The following is a 20,390-nucleotide window of genomic DNA, read 5'->3' as shown; positions in this document are numbered from 1 at the left end:
CCAGGTCAGTGGGAAAAACTGAACTATTGAGGTATATGGAAGCTTCATTTTACAATAGGAGTGACACAGGAGGAGCAGTATGGAAGGAGCTGAAGTGATTTTTTTTCTTAACTGTTGAGTATGCTGGCAGCGCTGTCTGGGGGTCTCCTGGGAGTGCAGAGAGGGGGCTGTATACTGGATGGAGGGGGCTGTATACTGAATGGGGGGAGCTGTATACTGGATGGGGGGAGCTGTATACTGGATGGGGGGAGCTGTATACTGGATGGGGAGGGCTGTTAACTGGATGGAGGGAGCTGTATACTGGATGGGGGGCTGTATAGTGGATGGGGGGGGGCTGTATACTGGATAGGGGGAGCTGTACACTGAATGGAGGGGGCTGTATACTGGATAGGGGGGAGCTGTATACTGAATGGAGGAGCTGTATACTGTATGGAGGGGGCTGTATACTGGATGGGGGGGCTGTATACTGGATGGGGGGAGCTGTATACTGGATGGGGGAGCTGTGTACTGGATGAGGAGCTGTGTATTGTAAAGGAGGCTGTGAATTATTTTTTTCCTTAAACTCCCCTCTTAAAATTGCGGTGCGTGTTATACGCCTGTGCGTGTTATACGTGATCAAATACCACCAAAAGAAGGCTCTATTTGTGGGAAAAAAAGAACACAAATATTGTTTGAGCACAGCATTGCATGACTGCGCAATTGTCAGTTAAAGCGACACAGTGCCAAATTGTAAATAATGCTCTGGTCAGGAAGGGGGTAATCTTCCGGGGCTAAAGTGGATAAAAAAGTTTATTTTGATCTCATCAGACCACAGGACATGGTTCCAGTAATTCATGTCCTTAGTCTGCTTGTCTTCAGCAAACTGTTTGCAAGCTTTCTTGTGCATCATCTTTAGAAGAGGCTTCCTTCTGGGACGACAGCCATGCAGACTGTAACAGAATGGCCCGTGACACCCAGAGACTTTTGAAGGATGGGGGGTACTCCTGTGCCAACGTCACTAATGACTCATGGGTCTAGGGCCATCCTGTGCCCCTTTTGGGCATAGGGTGACTGATAAGTGATAATTCATGTTTTGCAGGATATCTTGGAATATTACAAGTTGTTAAAGTCCGACTCCAAATGGAGTGTTTTCATTCAATGGGGGACACATGCTTTTGAGGTGTTAATTGCGTCTTCTCCTAGACATTTCATTGTGTGATGCTAATACTGTTTGTGTCCATTGTACTAATTAAGTCTCAAAGGTCAGATGTCTCCTTTCAGGGGTAGGGAATTAGCATGTCAATTATGTTTAGTAAAGGAATGTGTTTTGTGTAACAGGTGAGGGGAACTTTTCGGAGACAGGACGTCTGGGGGATAATTAACTCATCTGAATATCATTTTCTAAAAGAATGTGATTGAAGCCCCATTGTGTGATGTGTGGGTGGAGAGTTCCTTTGATTACTGTAACATGCCTGTACTGTATATAAGAGAGCTAACCATTAAAGCATTGGTTCATTCATACATTTTGAAACCAGAGAACAGAGCGTATGTCTCGTTTATTCTGGGGAAAATCCAATGGGTCCTGTCTGCTGGATTGTAGATTGTCGGATAAGCTGTAGTGGGGCAATGGAATGGGAATATCGTAAATGGTGGTGACCGTTACACAGACCAATTTGATTCAGTGTGCAGCGTATGGTCTGAGCACTGACAGGCTGACTCCCCCATCCCTTCAACCTCTGCAGCAATGCTGGCAGCACTCATACGTCTATTTCCCAAAGACAACCTCTGGATATGATGCTGAGCATGCATGAATGGCGCCCAATTGCGCATCCCATGTGTTGCTGCGATTTGGCATGGGCAGAGTTGCACCGATTCTGCCTGTAATTTCTAATCGCCTGAGTTTGAACAGGTATCCTGGTATAGCTATGATTTCGTTTTGGCTGGAATAAACATTTTAAGCAATTTGGTAGCTACCCCATCTGGTGCACTAGCATCCATTTGTCAGCCTCTGTCCACATATTTTTCTAAACTTTACAGGCTTTGTAACACTAGGGCACCCATTCACTGCTATGTATTTCCCCAGGACTAAAAGCTGATTGTGTTGTATATTAAATGCAATATACAGTAAAACCTTGGATTGCAAGCATAATTCGTTCCAGAAACATTTATAAAAGAGAAGTGTAGCAATAAGTTGCTAAATGTTGTACCTTCATTAAATGTAACCATATTGCTACACTTAGAGGCTCCTCTCTTCTTTTTTATACTCAGTTGTGACATGACGCTACTCCTATATCAAGACATCGCTTGTATATCAAGGCAAAATGTATTAAAACATGTTGCTTCTTTTGCAAAACGCTCTCAATTCAAGTTACTCTCAAACCAAGGTTTTACTGTACAAACCACTATTCGTATACAGTACTTTTAAGTTTACATTTTTCATAATTCTTGGTATGTTCAAAAACATACGGTACCTTCTTACACTACAACTGTGTAATAAAGCCCTGTTTAGAAATTAAAGAATGTTTAAAAAAGTCACAAGTTAGTAAAGATATTAGTTTTATGAGTAATATATAATGACAATCTTTAACTGGATACAATATATGATCTTGGAGAAAAAGTATGTTATATGGCTATTAAAGTGGACTCAAACACAATTTCAAACCCCATTTAATAAACCAAAATTCCAAATACTCTGGAGTAATACTTTGCACACGTGATTGTCGGGCTTCATCTGGTTAGTGGTACTTGTGTCAGCTATGGTAGAGGGAAAAGGTCTGTGTGCAAGCTCAGGCAGAGACAGCCAATCAGTGATTGAACCCACACTTATAAGCACCCCACCACCACCGTTAGACCCCATACACACTATTTGATTTTCTGCAGGAGTGTTGTGCTCGCCCCCTACCTTGGACTACAGGAGAGTCAGGATGCTCTCTACGTTGCAGATAGAGAAAGGAGCTGTGTGTTAGTGGGCGTCCTGACTCTCCTGTAGTCCAAGGGAGGGGCGAGCATGACACTGCACACCAGGGAGAAAGCCTTGCATTACGGTGAGTAGTTACAGACAGAAGAACAGGAAGTGAGGATTTCTCAGAAGAAATAAGGACATTTAAAAGCAAAATCGAAGGATGAGGTAAGTGAAGGAGGACTGCACTAAGGTAAAGGAAGCTATTTAGGGAAAACAAATTACCTTTACAACCCCTTTAAGTGTACAGAAATGACTGAATATTGACATAATTGTGAATGCAGTCTCACCTGTGACTTCAACCATCTACATCCATTGTCTCCAGCCCTCCAGTCCATATCTGTAGAAACAAAAAAAACAGAGAATGGTGAAAACATGCATTCAACTGGCTGCTAAAAAACTAAATATGAATAAAACCAGAATCATTTGCTAAGAGCTCTAGATTTAACCACAGAAACGAAAGAACTCGTGGGTGCGTTGGACTGATCTGACGGCTTTTTGTTCCTTAATGGTAGTGGCCAGATGTACCTGTACTTTTACGGCACTGGTATCCACGTCTGTGCTCTCAGAAAGCACTCCCAGTGCCACTATCCTCCTTAGAATAATACGTTATTAGGTTAAAGTTACAAAACTGTAACAGAGAAGGATAATGATCTTCATTTTGGCTATATGGCTGTAATTTTTTAATCTCACCTGACTAAGATAGAAAAAAGTCACTGTTAAAAAAAAGAAAAAAATCTACCGGTATATCCTAGTATGATAGCTTTGTGAATTGTGCCCATTGGCTGTGAACAAGAAACCCAGCCAGTAGATGTATCTCTTAAATCTGCTCCCATATGTCTGTCTATGCACTGGCTTCTATAGGTCACAAACACAATTTAGGGTCTTGGCTCTAATATGTAAAGCCCTACACACTTCCTTTCTTTGGTACCCAGGTGTGCCATAAACTGCTGCAACCTTTATTCCTTTCCAAGTTTTCCCTGGTATTTCTCTCTTTGTCTGTAAGGCCCCGTACACACGACCAGTTTGCTCGGCAGAATTCAGCTTCCGACCGAGTTCCTGGCTGAATTCTGCCGAGAAACCCGGCCGTGTGTACACTTTCGGCCGAGGAAGCCGACGAGGAGCTCGGCGAGGAAATAGAGAACATGTTCTCTATTTCCTCGTTGTTCAATGGGAGCTCTCGCCCCGCCGAGCTCCTCGGCGGCTTCAGTGCTGAACTGGCCGAGGAACTCGATGTGTTTGGCACGTCGAGTTCCTCGGCCGTGTGTACGAGGCCTAAGGCTGGGTTAACATATATGCAAATTGGATGTGTTTATATCCAGGGAGGCCACGGAGCGGATTCACTCATTCCAAGACCCATTTATCACATAGTAGTTCTGTGGCTGTGATTTAGTGATGCTAACCTCTAAAAGCTGGAGTATAGAAAGCTGAAACAACAGATGGCAGTTGTCAATAGTAACCAATCATGTCTGAGATTTCTAATCAAGTGAAAAATCTGATTGGTTGCAATCAATAAGTCTCCTTTTGCTGTAATTTATTTATTTGGAGTTTTAGTGACTCATCCTCAGTGAATATATTTGAAATCACTGCAAATATTAGTATGCAGCACAAAAGTCAGAGAATGGTTGCTTTCATAAGAGCCTTCTCACCAGGGGTCAAGTCCTGGGAAAAAAAGTGTGGGAACTCCCGACCAAGATCCACTCCCCCACCAAAAAAAAAAAAAATGATACGCTCATATGCATAATTACTAAACCGCATGTTTTTTCTAAAGCAAGTTCTTTCTAAATCCCGCGATAACTCGCGGCAGACCTCCGCAATGTCTCCTGGGAACAATGACAAAAGCTCCCAGGAGACATTGCGGCATCGAGGAAGTGACGGAATACCGGCACACTACCTGATGAATCCATATACAGGAAGCGGCCAGTAACATAAAAGATTTATAAGGTTCGCCTGCCCCTGACAGTGACTCGAGCTGGGCATCGCCGCTTAGTGAAGGATTGGCTCGGGCGGCTCGGCTGCTCTAGTCCTGCAAAGGGAACTGCGTTCCTGCTGTGAAAAAAGTGCAGGAACTCCGTTCCCATGCGTTCCCGCAGGACTTGAGCCCTGCTTCTCACACATGCTTGGCTTCGTGAGATTCTCTTTAAAGGCTGAGTTCATTTCTACTGACCTTTGCCAAAAACTACTTGAGGTGTCCTGAATCACTGAACATGAGGGGTGTGCAATTCAGCAACAAGGCCAACATGCCTAAAATACAAAAAACAGAAGAGGGGGGAACCCCACTGCAAAGTTGTCTGCAATGTGTAGCCATGCCTGCTGTGGAACGTCAGGTCATGATGTCACATCCGCCCAAAGGACCAGGAAGCCCTGCGTGCCTCTGGCGAAACCTATAAGCACATGGACAGTCCTTTCCTTCTGGGGGGCCAGGACCTGATGTTGGACACAGTGTTTTTACAGCCAGTAAGTGAGTTTTTACTTACTTCATGTCAGTGTATATCTTTGTGCTAATAAAGTGTTTTACTTACTGCTACACTTAGCTGGTGCTTGTCCTCCCTCCCCTTCTTAATGCTGTCTGCCTACCCTCCCACCCCAAACTGGCATCCACAGAGGGGTAAACATTGACCTGATAAAATGTAGTAAATGTGTGAAGAGAGGATCAGGTAGCAGCCTTACAGACTTGAACAATAGAAGTTTGTTGCTAAATGGCCAAGGAAGCACTGACACTGCTGGTGAAATGGGCCTTGATCGGGAAAGGGGGAACCTTGCCCTTGATACCACAGGTCTGAGGAATAAGCTGAGGAATACACCAAAAAATATAGTGGATCGGGAGGCATCATGACCCATATAAGACCCTTACAAGAGCCCTCAGGCAGAAGAAACAGAGAATCAGAATGTCAAAAAGAAGTTGTAGACTTCAGCTTGAACTCGATAGCTTGAACAACATTCACAGGGTGAAGCACTTTTTCCATAGCATGTTTAGGATAAGGACAAAAGGATGGCAACAAAATGTTCTGATTCAGGTGGAATTACAAGGGAATCTCTCAGAGAGATTCCAAGAGAAGGTACATCCATCACTCAAAGACACTAGAACAAAACTGAAGCCCTGTACACACGCTCGGGTTTCCCGGTGGTAAAAAAGTCCGCTGGTTAAAAACGAGGGGAAAGCCGAGAACCCAGCAGGAAAACTGCCATGAGAGCGTTGGTCGGGAATCCCGGCCGTGTGTCTGCTCCATCGGCACTGCCTCGCAGTGTTTCCCATAGGAAAGTATTAGTAAACCTGGCGGGGAAAAAAAACGCCGGGAATCCCAACAGGAAAATAGAGAGCAGGTTCTCTATTTTCCCTGTTGGGAAAACTGCGAGAAAGCATACACATGGCCGTTTTTTCCTGGCAAAATGCTCTCCTGGCAGTTTTCCTGGCAGGAAAACTGGTCGTGTGTACGAGGCTTGAGGCTTAATGGAGCCGGGAGGGGTTATGCCTGGGCAGGGATTCCTGTCTTTTTTGGCCAGCATTCATTCATGTGAAAGTGGCAGCATAATGTAGCCATTAATATCTGAGCCCTCTGTGTCCTGTGATGTATGACTAAGAAAATTAAGCCTTCTCTTACCAAATGGAGCTCGGAATTTGGGAACCAGAACAATGGTAAACAACACATGATCACCTTGATCACACTGTACATTTTTATAACATACAAGACTCATTGATTTCTTAAAATGTAACAGAAAAATCATTTATTATTGTATAATTTAAAATGAATCAAGAACGATAAAATAATTAGTAAAGAACAACTGATGCATGACCTTAAAAGGAATGCAATCTATGAAATACTAAAGGGATCAGCTACCAAGAAACAGCAGCAAGTGGGAGGGAGCGGGGAAGCAGACAGAAAGGAGGGTTCAGTCACAGCATGTGGTTTATGTTCATAGAGAAGATGCTGACACTGCACTATGGCATGCCGCAGGACCCATCACAGCTGTCTAAAACAAAAATCTATAATATTTTCTAATGTTAGATGTACCACACACATTCCCCTTAGTGGCTTCATACAGGTGCAAATCCCAAGTACAACAACAAATTTAAAATATGTTTTAGGGTTTTACATAGCTTGGGGTCTACAGAAACAAAAACACATAGCTCTATAACCCCTGCTCCATGCACACATTAAACAAGATTACTTGTAAAGTGCAAAAGCAGATTATGTTCTGGTAGCAAATAATCAGTGTATACACCAGTAATAAAGGAAGAAAATCTCTGTAGGCATGAAGATAGTAATAGGATAGGAATAAAGTGCCAAATTCGCTCCCTCTTGACACCTCAAAAAGTGATAAACTCACCTCTGAGTTTTGATCCCTTTAATCAATAGTCTCCAAACTGCAGCCCAGGGGCCGGATGTGGCCCGTTGCTTGCTTTTATCTGGCCCTTGTGACATTATTCCTCCCACTGTCAGCAACAATGGGGCAAAGATCCTATCATTGACACAAACAATGGGGCGCTATGTCTTCCATTGACACCAATGATGGGACACTATTTCTCCCATTGACACCAATGATGGGACACTATTCCTCCCATTGACACATAGTTACATAGTTAGTCAGGTTGAAAAAAGATACAAGTCCATCTAGTTCAACCATAAAAAAATTATAAATAAAATAAATAATATCGTACAATCCCATATACCCAATTCTATACCCACAGTTGACACCAATGATGAGGCTCTATTCCTTCTACTAACACAAATGATGGGACACTGTTCCTCCCATTGACACCAATGATGGAACACCACTTATCACATTGATACCAATGATGGAACACCATTCATCCCATTGATACCAATGATGGGACACCATTCTTCCCGCTGACATCAATGATGGGACACCATTCCTTCTATTAACACCAATAATGAGACACCATTCCTCCCATTGACACCAGTGATGGGATATCATTCCACCAATATCACACCAATGATGGGTCACCATTCCCTTCCATTGACACCGATGATGGGACACCATTTCTCCCATTGACACCAATGATGGGACACCATTCCTCCTATTGACACCAATGATGGGACACCTTTCCTCCCATTGACACTAATGATGAGATACCATTCCTCCCACTGACACTAATGACGAGACACCATTTCTCCTACTGACACCAATGGTAGGGCACTATTCCTCCACTGATACCAACGATGGAGCACCATTTCTCCCACTGATACTAAAGAAGGGACATTGTTTACTTCCAGTGACACCAGGACATCTTCTACCCCCGCTAGCCACAGTCCGGCCCCCCTAAAGTATGAAGGACAGTAAACTGGCCCTTTGTTTAGAAAGTTTGGAGACCCCTGTTTTAAATGAATAAGCAGGTCAAAAAAGTAGGTTAACATATCCCAAATTGCTGTAGCATTATCATGTGAGTCCACGACAGAGGGTAGAGACTCAACAACCTGGGTTCACAGGAAGTTAGCTGAATGACACTAGGTTTCCTTCAACCTGGAAGAGGAGCACAACTGCATCCTTGAATTTGTGAGAGACAGCACTGAAGATCAGCTAGGAATTTACACTGGTTCACTTGGTTTATTGTGTTAATGTAATCACAATCATTCTAAGGGGCTGCTAGAGCACAAAAAAAATATTTGTAGTATGTGTATTTCTTATGCAGCCCACCACTATGCATGGCAGCATGTTACTCATATATTGTGGTGTGCTGCAGCCTGCAAAGCAGGTAAAGTGTGAAGGTTCATTAGAGTGCCATTAAAAATCACACTATAATGCATTGATGTGCATAATGCACACTACCTCAACAAAGAGCTGCTGTGGTATTCTTTTTACTGTGCTTGGTCCAGGCTGGGATTGGGCTTTAAATTGACATTAAATAATATCCTTATTCTCCAACAATAATCCATACACATCTACTTAAAGTGGAGGTTCACCCTAAAACAATTATCTAACATTACATCCAGCATACTAACGACATGTACAGTATGCAGGTTTTTTTTTTTCGCCGTACATACTCTTATATTGTTATTTTCCCCCCGGCTTCCGGGTTCTGATTCCCGCGGGACTGGGCGTTCCTATCCCAGGGTTAGATGATTGACGTCTGGTGAAAAACTTCCCATGGCGCATAAGGTGCATCACCAGTTTTCCGTAAATAGCCGGCCTCCGAGTCGGTGCTATACGGCGCCTGCGCCCGCCGTATAGAGCTGACTGTGCAGGCGCCATATAGAGCCGACTCGCAGGTCGGCTATTTACAGAAAACTGGTGACGCGCCTTGTGCGCCATGGGAAGTTTTTTACCAGACGTCAATCATTTAACCCAGGGATAGGAACGCCCAGTCCCGCGGGAATCAGAACCCGGAAGCTGGGGGGAAAATAACAATATAACGGTATGTACGGCAGAAAAAAAAAATACCTGCATACTGTACATGTCGTTAGTATGCTGGATGTAATGTTAGATAATTGTTTTAGGGTGCCTCCACTTTAATGGCCCTGTAATCTATTGTAAATACCATAATAGATTAGCGCTACTCTAAGCCTGCAGTATCAGTCTCCCAGGTTTACACTCTGTATTCAGATGCTTGCAGAGACAGAGCACATCTCGCCCCAAAATATAATATGGCATGGTTCCGCCGCCCACTGTATTTAACTCCAATGTAAGGTAAATGAAAGACAGGCTTTAGATCAGATTCCAACCCACTGGTCATGCCCCTCTGACATGTTTCAGCCACATTGGGCTTAAAGGGGTTGTAAAGGTTTGTTTTTTATTTTCTAAATAGGTTCCTTTAAGCTAGTGCATTGTTGGTTCACTTACATTTTTCTTCGATTTCCCTTCTAAATGTGTTTTTTTCTTTTCCTGGATTTCTCACTTCCTGTTTCTCCTCAGTAAACTTCATACCGTAATCTACTGGTCATGAAATTCTCTCTGATGCTTCGTACACACAATCAGTTTTCCCGATGGGAAAACTGTGAGGAGAGCTTTTGGCCGGGAATCCCGGCCGTGTGTATGCTCCTCGCAGTTTTTCTGCCCAAAAATCGCCGGACAAAAAAAGAGAACCAGTTCTCTTTTTTTCCCGCCGGGAAAACTGGCGGACTTTTGCACAGCGTTTTTTGGCAGTTTTCCTAAGAGAAAAACTGTGACGGAGCATACACACGGCCGGGATTCCCGGCCAAAGCTCCATCGCAGTTTTCCTGTCGGGAAAACCGTCCGTGTGTAGGGGAAAGACGGAACCAAGCAGGTTCTCGGCTTTCCCCTCGGGATTTACGACGGGAACTGCACGTGTGTACAGGGCACTACTGTGTTTTTCTGCCTTCTTATAACATCTTCTGTGAGCTCCTGAACCTCCATTTGTGTGGAACTGTTTGTTTGGAACAAGCAGTGCACCCAAGCTCTGTTGACATGAAAATCTCTATGCACACTACAAATTCCATAGTCCATACAGTGGGACCATTAGAAAGGAATGTATACTCCCTTTAAACCCTTTATGACTGAGGGTAAAACCAGCTTTAATGCCAAGACCCTATTTTGCATTTGTACTCAGAGTCTCAGGTAATTGTGCTGGAAAGGTCTGAGGGGAAAACAGGGAAAGTGACCTGGGGTGTGCCGGGGTCACGTGGTCAGTATGCCTAAAAGGGGGCATACTCAAGTAGAAGTAAAAGAAAATAAATAGCTAGAAAAAAGGGGAAGGGTGGGTGGGACACGAGAGAACTGACGACAGGAAAGGAGGAGGATAGAGGGCGGGTTTATACCTCCCGTCTCCTCCTACAAATTCAGGCTGACCTGCGGTCAGCCTTCCACTTGTACTCAGAGTCTCAGGTAATCGTGCTGGAAAGGTCTGAGGGAAAACAGGGAAAGTGACCTGGGGTGTGCCGGGGTCACGTGGTCAGTATGCCTAAAAGGGGGCAAAAATAGGACAGTAGGATGAGCTAGCAAAGAGATTGAAATGAAAGTAACCGTATGTAACCTTGAGCAGCCAACGCAAGAAAGCCCCGTGACAACTCAACATGTGGATCCGGGATATGTCCGGAAATTAATGCTGAATCCCACAAACCTAACTCCTCAACAATGTGAATACAGACCCCCCGGCGAGAAGCCTCAGAAACTGCACCTATACTGAAAGCACGGCCGGAGTAAGCATTAAAGTTTGTTACTAAAACTGTACATTTTAATTACTTAGTGTAGCCAGGTGAATTATATCTTGATTTTTTCAGGAAAAAATGGTCTTTCTTTTGGTGGTAAATGGTAACGGATATCTCCTGATTTTTTTTTATTATCAAAGAAAAACTGGCTCAAAATAATACAGCAAATAATTTTTTAAATGCTTCAACTCTTCTGGGAAAGCTGTCCACAGGGTTTAGGAGTGTGTCTATGGGAATGTTTGACCATTCTTCCAGAAGCGCATTTGTGAGGTCTATCGGATTCAGGTCAGTCAAGTTCCTCCACCACAAACTCGCTCCTCCACACTAATATTGCCAAAAGTATTGGGCCACCCCTCCAAATCATTTAGTGGAGGGGGGAATGTTTTGTGGGGTTGTCCTTTAGGGGTCACTTGGTCACCAGTCATCTCTATGCTTCCCATCCGGCGCCGGCAGATCGTTTCTCTGGGTCCCCGATGCCACCTCCAAATCTCCATATCCCTTTTTTGTTTTTGTTAATGTTATCCAACTTGTTAACCCCTTTACGACATGGTCACACATATATACAGCATCCAGGAGGTGGACCTTAAACCTGGGTGCACAACGTTATAATGTCACGCCCGGGTACCCGGAAGTAAACAAAGCCGCAATCGCGGCTGTCGGCATGAGATCGGTGAATTTTTTTTCATGATCTCATGCTTTCCAGTCTTTTCTCAATAAAGAGTACTTGTCACAAATCACTCCTATTAAAAGGGATGTTTACATGCAGCTGCAGGCATCATTCAGATATCCCCACTGAAAGTCCAGGATGTCATATGATGTACCTTGGGCGCGATAAAACCTAGAAGCCGATTGGTTTCTATGCTGAGCTCCACCAGATTTTGCACCATGTAGTTTTAATAAATAACCCCCATTTTGTATGGTACCTGCTCTAATGACATAATGCTGGTTCATTTTATGCCCTCAAAGCAGATGTTCCACCTAAACTGAATGCTGCAGGAATTGTGTATGCTAGAGATAGTGATATGTGTGAAAAAGACAAGACTTTTTAAATGAAAAATGATAGGCTGACTATCCAATCAAGTGATAAAATGTATGTGTTTACAAGCAGTGAGATGGAGATGGCGAGCTCGGCTTATACTGCAGCATGTTGCCAGTTCTCCTTTGTGAAGCTTGATCTTCGCACAACTGCAGTGCAGAATTTCAATGAGGAAGTTATCATGGCTGAGCACAGATCTAACAAAGCCATCATCTCAGGTGCCAAGGAAAGGACTACCTTCGGTATTGACATACCGAATAAGAACCAATCTTTACAATAATGCCGTGTGCACATCCTAATCTCAACAAAGAAAGTTTCCTGCTCTAACAATCAATAAAAAGCCAAATATCACATCCTAGACACATTTCTGATACAACCGGTTGGATTAGAGGTCATAGAACTGCAACAGTACAGTCTTCTGTTTATTTGGATGGCAGCCAATGGAAAACAGGAAAACATACTCCAGACCAATTTATAGAAACAAGAAGCATTACCAGCAGGTGTAAAAAAAACTTGCCTAACTGTACATTTTTGTACGATTATGTAGCGCCTCATCCAATAACTTTCCCCCATGCTATAGAATCATTTTCAAAGCAAAAAAGTTATAATAATAATAAAAAATAAAAAAAAACGACTGACACCAATCTCTTGCCCTACTGACATTGTCCATTTCCCTACTGCCCATATATACACACACACACGCATATTTGTTTGAACCTTGGGGTGCTTACCCTAATGCAGTAGGCTGCGCACACCTATGGACTAACAGGTGATGTGCAAGAGATTATGGGAATTTAAAGGTAACCCACTATATTACACATATAATTAAATGTATGTGAACCGTTTTATATATGTACATTCAGTCCTGGGATTTACACTGCTCTGCCACACAGCACAGTCCTGTTTGGCAGGAGAAGAAACATAATCGTTTCTTCTGCTGCAGTTCCACTTTCCTTATAGGTCTCCTTCCCACCCCCCAGCTTGTGAGGGAGCAAGGAGAGGAGAAGCAATGCATTCATGAGCTCATCTCTCAGTTACTCTGCTCTATCCTCCTATCAGCATGCTGCTTGCACTGCAACACATCTGACTGGCTTCTTGTGCTGCTTTCCCTTCCCCATCTCTGAGTTCTGTTGTAGAGGGACTTAAAGGGACAAATACCAAATCAAGTTCAGGTACTTACACTGCTTGCATTAAAAAAAAAATTGATATATATATCAGGGGTTGACAAATTTGCTTGGAATCTAGGAGCCAGGTAAAAAAGTTAGGAGCCAGAAAACGCGCCCCGTCCCGACGAGCTTGCGCGCAGAAGCGAACACATACGTGAGCAGCGCCCGCATATGTAAACGGTGTTCAAACCACACGTGAGGTATCGCTGCGATTGGTAGAGCGAGAGCAATAATTCTAGCCCTAGACCTCCTCTGTAACTCAAAACATGCAACCTGTAGATTTTTTTTAAACGTCGCCTATGAAGATTTTAAAGGGTAAAAGTTTGTCGGCATTCCTCGAGCGGACGCAATTTTGAAGCGTGACATGTTGGGTATGAATTTACTCGGCGTAACATTATCTTTCATAATATAAAAAAAAATGGGGATAACTTTACTGGTGTCTTATTTTTTAATGAAAAAAAGTGTAATTTTTTCACAAAAAAAGTGCGCTTGTAAGACCGCTGCGCAAATACGGCGTGACAGAAAGTATTGCAACGATCGCCATTTTATTCTCTAGGGTGTTAGGATAAAAAATATATATAATGTTTGGGGGTTCTAATTAGAGGGAAGAATATGGCAATGAAAATAGTGTAAAATGACATTAGAATTGCTGTTTAACTTGTAATGTTTAACTTGTAATACCAACGGCTCACCACCAGATGGCCCCAGATCAAAAAAAAAAAAAAAAAAATTTTTTTTTTTTTGCCCCCTTCCAATTCAAGTCGCCAGGACCCTATTTCTAGTCGCCATGGCGACCTGGCGCCCGGGATTTGTCGAGCCCTGATATATATATATATATATATCAATCATGATTTAGTATTAGAAGTATTAGTATGATTACAGATCTGCATTCATTTGTGTCATTATATTTGCCTGGAGTACAGCTTTATCATAACTAGCAAATGTGTGCCCATTTTGGCAGAGGAGGAAGCATAATGATGAATTGAATCTAGTGTTTTTCGTAAATTGGAAAGGCACAATAGACAGTGACAGAGTATACAAAGTAAAACCTTGGTTTGAGAGCGTTTTGCAAGACAAGCAAAATGTTTTAATACATTTTGCCTTGATATACAGTACAAGCGATGTCTTGATATAAGAGTAGCGTCATGTCACAACTGAGAATAAAAAAGAAGAGAGTAGCCTCTAAGTGTAGCAATATGGTTACATTTAATGAAGGTACAACATTTACCAGCTTATTGCTACACTTAGGCCCCGTACACACGGTTGGTTTGGTCCGATGAGAATGAACCGAAGTTCATTTTCATCGGAGCAAACCGACCGTGTGTATAGGCTATCAGTCTGTTTTCCTTCAGTCCAAAATTTTAAAACATGCTTCAAAACCGAACCGATGGACCGCTACCCGATCGGACCAAACCGATGGTTAGTACAGAAAAGCATCGGTTCAAAACCCGCGCATGCTCAGAATCAAGTCGACGCATGCTTGGAAGCATTGAACTTCGTTTTATTCAGCACGTCGTGTGTTTGACGTCACCACGTTCTGACCCGATCGGACTTTGGACTGATGGTGTGTACACATATCAGGCCGTACGGCCACTTCAGAGGTGAACCGATGAAAACGGTCCGTCGGACCATTCTCATCGGTTTTGTCCAACCGTGTGTACAAGGCCTTAGAGGCTCCTCTCTTCTCTTTTATACCCTGTAAAAAAAATGCTTTGATATACAAGTGCTTTGGATTACAAGCATGTTTCTGGAACGAATTATGCTCACAAACCAAGGTTTTACTGTATCATATAGCACAGGGGTCTCCAAACATTCTAAACAAAGGGCCGGTTTATTGTCCTTCAGACTCTTCGAGGGCCGGACTTTGGCCAGTGGGAGTGGAAATTTTCCTGGCATCATTGTTAGTAAACATCTGGTATTAGGGAGAGGAATAGTGCCCCATTGCTGGTATCATAGGGAGGAATAGTGCTCTTATAGTTGTGTCAGTGGAAGAAATGGTGCTCCATTGTCTGTGTCAGATGGCAGAATAGTGTCTCGTATCAGTGGGAGGGATAGTGCCCCAAGGGCCGGACAAAGGCAAGCAAAGGGCCGCATCCAGCCGTCGGGCCGCAGTTTGGAGACCACTGATATAGCAGAATACTATAAATACAATGGCACAGTGCAAAGTATAAAACATTTAGGGAGTGTGCAGAGTCGCATGTTATGAAGTATATAATATACATCACAGCAAACAGAATACAGCATGAACTGTTAAATCATAGTGTATAGAGGAGAAGTGTACAGTGAATGGAATGGATTGTTGTAGAGAATGTAATATACAATTTACTGTATAGTGTGTAACGATGTGCAGTAAAGAAAGTATAGTACAATGGAGTGAATGTAGTGTATATCACATTGTACACCATGTTGAGCAGTGTTCACTACAGTTTACAATGAATAGAGTGTGAACTGTACAGAATGCAGCAGTGAAGAGTATGTAAAATACAGTAGAGTACGTCATGTACTGCACAGCACAGAGTTCAGAGTGAGTGTGTAGTGTGTAGTAAAGAACATACAGAATGTGCAGAATATAATGATGTAAAGAGCAGAATATAAAGCACAAGTTGAATTATTGCACAAAAGTGGAGACAAGATGAGATAAAGTACCATTTTAGGCTAAATCTGCTATGTTCTAAGAAGAAAAATGTTACTGCGCTGATCTAATTATCCAGAGGTATTTAATCTCTGGGAATATGGACATAAGTGAAATATCAGGGCCACAATGTACCCAATCTTAAGTGTGAATAACCTGAATACAAACAATAAAAAATATAAGAAATATATGAGTCATACAAATGTGACACAGTGATTCCAAACTTAAATCATATATCTAGATCAGTGTGTCAGCATACAATCCATATGCCACAGTGCTTCTATGAGAAAAATGGCTGTTGCTGCTACTGACCAACCAAATAGTGAAAACAATACGAAAGATATTACAAAAAAAATATATTATATATATATATATATATGTGTGTGTAAAAACCCAATATGCAGTACGCCAACTGCACCGTGAGTTGTCCAATAACCAATATTGGAACAAAATAAAATAAATATCAATAAAAGTGAAATAATTATCAAACAACCATACAAATGTGCAATGTGCTGGCTGCACTTAAAAATAGTCCAAATGACAGGCAATCTTGCTCTTATACAATAGGTTCCAGCAAACACAAGGTTCAATGTTGGTAATGCTGTGTACAGGAAAGTGCCGCTATCTCTTCCACCCGACAAAGATGTGCCACCAACACCAATGGTTAAAATCAACACTCACCAGACCCCAGATATTATTAGGCTCCAAAGTGGTGTCTTTTCTTTGTCGGTCAGTGGGTGTTGCCTCCTTTTCCCTTTTACAAGGTGTCATCAATTCCTCAAAAACAAGGGGCTCATCATGGTGTAGTATATTAAAATATGTATTTATTTAAAAAGGTAAAAAAATATAACACTTACAATATAAAGTGCCTCTGACCGGCACTGAGTGTCTTTGGCAGTGTCAACCGTTAAAAGCCGCTGACCAGCATTTAAGTGGCGTCCTAAGAGGTGTGCTTGCCCCGCTGTGCTCCGCATGTATTGCTACAAGGGGTCCGTGCGCGCTGGTGTGCTGCACCCTCAATGTGTGTGTCCAAACAGCCTCTACGCGTTTCGCTAGTTGCGTCGTCAGGAGAGCAACTAGCGAAACGCGTAGAGGCTTTTTGGACACACACATTGAGGGTGCAGCACACCAGCGCGCACGGACCCCTTGTAGCAATACATGCGGAGCACAGCGGGGCAAGCACACCTCTTAGGACGCCACTTAAATGCTGGTCAGCGGCTTTTAACGGTTGACACTGCCAAAGACACTCAGTGCCGGTCAGAGGCACTTTATATTGTAAGTGTTATATTTTTTTACCTTTTTAAATAAATACATATTTTAATATACTACACCATGATGAGCCCCAGGAGGCAACACCCACTGACCGACAAAGAAAAGACACCACTTTGGAGCCTAATAATATCTGGGGTCTGGTGAGTGTTGATTTTAACCATTGGTGTTGGTGGCACATCTTTGTCGGGTGGAAGAGATAGCGGCACTTTCCTGTACACAGCATTACCAACATTGAACCTTGTGTTTGCTGGAACCTATTGTATAAGAGCAAGATTGCCTGTCATTTGGACTATTTTTAAGTGCAGCCAGCACATTGCACATTTGTATGGTTGTTTGATAATTATTTCACTTTTATTGATATTTATTTTATTTTGTTCCAATATCGGTTATTGGACAACTCACGGTGCAGTTGGCGTACTGCATATTGGGTTTTTACACACACATATATATATATATAATATATATTTTTTTTGTAATATCTTTCGTATTGTTTTCACTATTTGGTTGGTCAGTAGCAGCAACAGCCATTTTTCTCATAGAAGCACTGTGGCATATGGATTGTATGCTGACACACTGATCTAGATATATGATTTAAGTTTGAAATCACTGTGTCACATTTGTATGACTCATATATTTCTTATATTTTTTATTGTTTGTATTCAGGTTATTCACACTTAAGATTGGGTACATTGTGGCCCTGATATTTCACTTATGTCCATATTCCCAGAGATTAAATACCTCTGGATAATTAGATCAGCGCAGTAACATTTTTCTTCTTAGAGCACTATTGAACCCCACTAAGGGCACACAGTACTGCAGCAGATCACAGTTCACATTTATTTATTTATTTATTTCCTTTTGCGCCGGTGACACTCACAACCAATTGTTTTCTCCTAAATCTGCTATGTTAATGCTTCAATAATAGCCAACGCCAAAAATAGTTAAACAGTTTAATATAAGATTGTGGATTGGGACTGATGAAGGTAGGAATGAGAGAAGTGACTGTAGCGGATTGTGGAGAGGGACAGAGGGTACATGGGTACAGAAGATGGACAGAGAGGGGGTATAGGTAGCAGCTGAGAAAAAGAGAATATGGAAGGTGTGCAGAACAGGTGTCAAAAGACCAAATCACCTAAAGAGCAGGGAGAAAAGCATGGAAAGGATGGAAAAATGGGAAGCAATAGAGACAGATTTTTAACAGGCTAGAAAAGCATAGAGTGAGCAGGACCATACTGCAGTGGGAGAGACATGAAACAAGAGCACTCCAAATTCTAGGGCAGGCCAAAAAAATATCATATAGCATAAAAAAAATAGACAGATTATAGTACAGGATGAGGGTGGGCCTAAAGCCTTGTAAACACAACCGTTTTTCCCACCAGGAAAACTGCCAGGAGAGCTTTTGGCTGGGAAAACCAGACATGTGTATGCTTCCACGCAGTTTTCCCATCAGGAAAACAGCCGGGAATCCCATCAGGAAAATAGAGAACCTGCGCTCTATTTTCCAGTCAGGATTCCCGGCATTTTTTTTTTTTGCCGGATCTACTACTTACCTATGGGAAAGACTGCGAGGCAGTGCCGATGGAGCATACACACAGCTGGGATTCCCAGCCAAAGCTCCATGGCAGTTTTCTTGACGGGTTCTCGGCTTTCCCCTCGGTTTTCTTGGCTGACTTTTTACCACCAGGAAAACCGAGTGTGTGTACAGGGCTTAGGAGTGCAATCCAAGAAAGTAGCATGCAAGTGGAGACTGGGGATCAGAGTAGTGCTTGATTATAGATGGAGAGTGCTCAGCAGGCAGATGTGGTAGGCGACACTGAGGGCAATGGGCTTGCCACTGGATGATTGAAAGTGCAGATGTTCGGGTAAAGAAAGTTGGGCACACAGGCAAGCCATAAGTGATGGAAAGATGAGGACAGTAAGCACAGTGGCAAAAGAATGGGAGCACCAACTAGGACAACAGAAAGATGAAGAACAGATCATGGGCAGGAGGATGACTAATAGTGAGCAAAGGAGAAGACAACAAGACATAGGAGAGAGATAAAGCCAGGGGCGGACTGACATCTCATGGGGCCCCCAGACAATAGGAGATTATGGGGTCACCAGGCAATAGATAATGGGGCCACACAGTATACACACATACAGTATACATACACAGTATATACACACAGACACACAATATACGCACACAGTATACATACACACAGAATACACATACACACACTGAAAAGGTACTGGAGAGGCGGGCAGCTATAATCTTGGGATTTTTTTAAAAACACAGATTTTTACATACTGTCCCTGGTTTTACTGATGCTGGCAACCCTGATGGGGCCCCCTAGTGGCATGGGGACCTCGGGCAGTGCCCGAATGGTCAGTCCGCCCCTGGATAAAGCATTAGGCAAAACAGTAAAGCATGGATATGCGCATCAAAGAGAATAAAAGGAGAGAAGTACTAAGGGTAACAAATATAACTGGCACTTACAAGAACTACATCCGAAATGCAGAAGTTGTGAGCAGCACAGTAGACTCACAGGGTAAAAGTTTCAGCTATTCAAAATTCATGTCAATTTCATGGCCTCTGTGGGACTGTTCAAATTGCTTACTATAAAAAGCATACTCAACAAGATGATTTTCAAGTGGAATTTCACGATAAGCGCTCAAGGATGACAGTGGTCAACCTATGAATCATTTCAAGTAGGATTAGTACTCCTTCAAAGACACACTGGCTCTTATAGAAGATTGGAAGATATTGTATATAGATATATAGAAAACCAGTATCCTCATTTCAAAAAGAGAATTTCCAACATTAATTACCAATGCCTGATTATTTATTCACCCATGTGATCTAAAGGTGCTCAACCAATGAAACTGAAGAAAACATTTAAGGTAATACTCATTTGCTGGTTCATGTTTTTTAACTGTAAATATAGAATGGATTAACAGTATGTTACCTTGAATCCACAAAAAAAAAGAGGTAGCAATCCTGATTTTATAAAACTCTGAGTACCTGGTCTGCAGCCAATGCAATCTAATGAAATAGCAAAAAATATCAAGCAGGACAATGATCAATATCTTCCTACATAATACAGATTTATGCCAAACATAAGTGCTGCAAGTGTAGAGCTCCTTCCGTAGGATCCACATGAATACTGTCCAGATCTTCCTCACAAGCTTCGCCCTGCAGCCAGGCACACGGTTCTTCAATGACCAGTCTATGGGTGTT

General features: G+C 42.6%; 1 protein-coding gene across 2 annotated transcripts in view; it reads right to left on the bottom strand.

Moving 5' to 3' along the window:
- The window catches only part of JAKMIP2 (janus kinase and microtubule interacting protein 2), a 164,430-nt gene that overhangs the window by 79,367 nt on the left and 64,673 nt on the right, over positions 1-20,390 (bottom strand). For both annotated transcript variants that reach the window (XM_040344561.1, XM_040344559.1), the window contains exon 2: positions 3,229-3,278. The gene's annotated coding sequence lies outside the window, so the exon portion shown is untranslated. The remainder of the gene's footprint in view (positions 1-3,228; positions 3,279-20,390) is intronic.

The sequence above is a fragment of the Rana temporaria genome, chromosome 3, assembly GCF_905171775.1.
Source record: "Rana temporaria chromosome 3, aRanTem1.1, whole genome shotgun sequence".
Lineage (NCBI taxonomy): Eukaryota > Metazoa > Chordata > Amphibia > Anura > Ranidae > Rana > Rana temporaria.
Note: the sequence above shows the minus strand (reverse complement) of the source record. Positions and strands in the feature narration are given on the sequence as shown.